The sequence below is a fragment of the Parus major genome, chromosome 3 (genome assembly GCF_001522545.3).
Source record: "Parus major isolate Abel chromosome 3, Parus_major1.1, whole genome shotgun sequence".
Lineage (NCBI taxonomy): Eukaryota > Metazoa > Chordata > Aves > Passeriformes > Paridae > Parus > Parus major.
The window spans coordinates 109738414-109740729 of record NC_031770.1 but is presented as its reverse complement, the minus strand read 5'-3'; the positions used below and the strand labels follow the sequence as shown (position 1 = coordinate 109740729).

At 52.4% G+C, this 2316-nt stretch overlaps 1 long non-coding RNA gene across 1 annotated transcript in view; it reads right to left on the bottom strand.

Moving 5' to 3' along the window:
- Window positions 1–475: 475 nt before the first annotated feature.
- LOC107201182 overlaps window positions 476–2316 on the bottom strand; it is a 5014-nt gene continuing 3173 nt past the window's right edge. The window contains exons 2-3 of the long non-coding RNA XR_001520073.1: window positions 1321–1408; window positions 476–563 (exon numbers count right to left, since the gene is read on the bottom strand). This is a non-coding gene — a long non-coding RNA (uncharacterized LOC107201182). The remainder of the gene's footprint in view (window positions 564–1320; window positions 1409–2316) is intronic.

The window sequence follows — 2316 nt, the reverse complement described above, 5'->3', positions numbered from 1 at the left end:
AGCACATCACGTGGTGTAACTTTCCCTGTCCCTCTCTCCCCCAGCCCTGCAATGCCCAGGGTGTGGTGCAGCAGCCTCAGGCTCAGGGCAGGTGAGGTGCAGTCCTTGGTGCAGACAGGTTGGACCTGGGCTATCTCAGTGCTGGCAGCCCTGGCTCCAGCTCTGTGCAGGTGCAGCAAGACCTGGATCATGTCCTCAGTGCTGCCCAAGGACAGGGAAGGCTTCACTCTGGTGGCTTTGTTGAGTGGGGAGGCCCTGGCTGTCCTTGGGCTGCTGCAGCCCCACTCAGGGAAGGTCCAAACTCTCAAGGACTTCTCCTTCCCTGTTTTGGCATCCTTCACAAAGCATAATAGCAGAAGAGTATTTGCAGGTATTGGCGATATATTAATTTGTAACAGACCTTCCTGGGGGAAAAGAAGGAAGCCCTTTCCCCAACCAGGATTCCAGAGCTTACCCTCTGCAGCAGACGGTTTGTCCTGTGCATCTTCCAATTTGCCTTGCAGGGAGGACACATCTCCCAAAATAACAGTATCCTCTTCGGCGTATGCATTCAAGTTCACTTCCTATTTCCATGGGGAAATTCACACTTGGAACAATTAAAACAATAATTTGGGAGAGCAGTGTTGTTATGGACAGGTTGATGCTCTCCATGCATTTCAGGCCAAGAGACGGGCTCAGTTCCGAACCTCACACAGACACATCTCCAAATACAATGTTTCTCACCTGGAAGGTCCCTGTGCCCCTAAACTGGGGGCACACCAGAGCAGAGAGTGGAAAAAACCAGCGTGTGTTTGAGGAAGAGCCGTGCTGGTTCCCAGCTGCACAGCTGGCAGGCAGGGACTCCTCACATCCCACACCCCTGTCCTGGCTCTGCCATGATTTGTGTGACCTCTGATGGAAAGTCCTTGTCCACCCCATGCAGGGATCATCCCCTGGGGCAACTGGGACACTCAGTGGGTGAACCACTGCATAACAAATGTCACCTCTGTGCCCCAGGAAATGCCTCCACCCAAACACCCCTGAGGCTCTCTGCCATCCCTGTGCAGGTCAAGAGAACATCCAGAGAGTCCCAAAAAGGTGCAAGCTTAGAGCCTGAAACTAAACCCCTTCTCAACCCACAGAAGTCCAGAACAGGATTCTCATTCCTTGGGCTCCCTCCATCCCAAATTGTTGCCTAGCTGGAAACTCACTTGAGAAACCTTTGACCACAATCCCCTGTTACCTTCTTATCAGCCCCACAAACACAGTCATTTCCTGGGAATTTGAATTCCCACTGCTGGGTGCTCACACTTGCTCCCATTTCCCATCTTCCCCTCTCACCTGCAGCACCCTGGGCCAACAGGAGGATCAGGGGGAAGAGCAGGAACAGGATCTTCATGGCTGCTGCCTCTCCTGGGTCTTCACAGGGCTGCAGAGGGGACACCAAGGCAATGGGGACATGCAGGAGCCCAGGCAGGGCAGGAGCCAGTGTTGAAGACTCTGTGGCTCAGCAGAGTGCAGAAGGGCTGCCTCCAACCANTGCAGCCATCACTTGTGAATGCAGTGTGTTTGATGCCAGCCATGCCACTGGGAGAAGTGACAGTCCTGGCTGGACAGGAGGGTCTGTGCCCAATTTGGCACTTCCTCTCCAGGTGTTTGGCAGAGCAAACTGGTCCCCCCAAAACTACAAGGGTGGAGGTACTGGGGATTTGCAAGTGGAACTTCTTGGCCTTTTCTCATGCCCAGCCCAGAGATGTGAAGTCACAGTGACAAGGTGGCAATCATAAAAATGTGGGAGATGGATTCTGCATGCTGAGCAGAAGCAGAGGCACCACCTGCCCACATTACTGATGGTGGGTTTTACTGGGAGGGTTCTTGCAGGGACTCAGAAAAGGTTCCACTCTGTGCCAGAGCAGCAGGTGGGTGCTGGTTTCCAGGGAGCAGGGTCTGTGTCCCTGGATGTGTCCCTGTGTCCCTGGATGTGCCCAACAAACCACAGCACCACAAGGTCATTACACAAGGGAGGATGACACAAGGCTCTGGGTTGGGAATCCTTCTCAGAGGTGTCAGAAGAGGAAACTGAAGCCTCCTTTTCTCTGGTGCAAGGGGAGCAACAGGAAAAGGAATTTTTGGGCTACTGGTGACTCCAACCTGTCCTCTGTGCTTTCCTTCTCCTGATGCTGCAAGGAGCAGCAGGAAAGACACTAATGGATTGAATGTATGGAATAATGAAGGATTTAAATGATGCTATAGTGAAGCTGTGCTGTGATACTGAGTATTCCATATAGACACAATGCAGATGAAAGAAAGCACAGGAAACTGTTTTATTTAGGTATT